The sequence below is a fragment of the Cucurbita pepo genome, unplaced genomic scaffold, assembly GCF_002806865.2.
Source record: "Cucurbita pepo subsp. pepo cultivar mu-cu-16 unplaced genomic scaffold, ASM280686v2 Cp4.1_scaffold005992, whole genome shotgun sequence".
In the NCBI taxonomy this organism is placed as follows: Eukaryota; Viridiplantae; Streptophyta; class Magnoliopsida; order Cucurbitales; family Cucurbitaceae; genus Cucurbita; species Cucurbita pepo.
Window position 1 is genome coordinate 1 of NW_019651953.1, and position 626 is coordinate 626.

General features: G+C 28.0%; 1 non-coding gene across 1 annotated transcript; it reads right to left on the minus strand.

Annotated features, from left to right (window-relative positions):
- Positions 1-264: 264 nt before the first annotated feature.
- On the minus strand, positions 265-348 carry TRNAL-CAA. Its single transcript has one exon. It is a non-coding gene; the product is annotated as a tRNA-Leu (tRNA).
- Positions 349-626: the final 278 nt, after the last annotated feature.

Sequence of the window (626 nt, forward strand, 5' to 3'; positions counted from 1 at the left end):
TTGAATTAGCTTACGAATTTTTATGTCAAAAACTCCCGTCACCCACTGAAACTCTTTTCACCTATTTTTCTCGTTCAATCAAAGAGACAGTGAAACTCGAGTTTACGATCTCATGGTCAATAAAATCCCTATAAAATGGTGAGTTTACGAGGTTCACGATTTCATGGTCAAATATCTCTCTAGGACCACGACAAACTTGTAAATATGCTATGGCCGACTCTTGACTATATCATTTTCATCAAATGACTACTTTATAAAAAAAAATGTCAGAAGTGGGATTTGAACCCACGCCTTCTTTCGAAGACCAGAACTTGAGTCTGGTGCCTTAGACCACTCGGCCATTTTGACATTTTGTTTGTCAAAAAATTAGTTTGAGATTTTGTGAAAAAAATAATTATTTAATTTAGAATGGAAATAGAATTATTGTCTCTTTAGAAGGATAATTTTGTCATAAATCTTTAAAAAAATATTAATTTTATTTTAAAAATATTCATAGTTTTTAATATGTCGGGAACAAATATATTGTTTATTTTTTAAAAAAAAAAATAAGAAAATGAAATTAATTTTTAAATCACCAAAAGTTCAAAAAAAAATTATTATTTGAACATTTTTCGAAAATTTTAGAA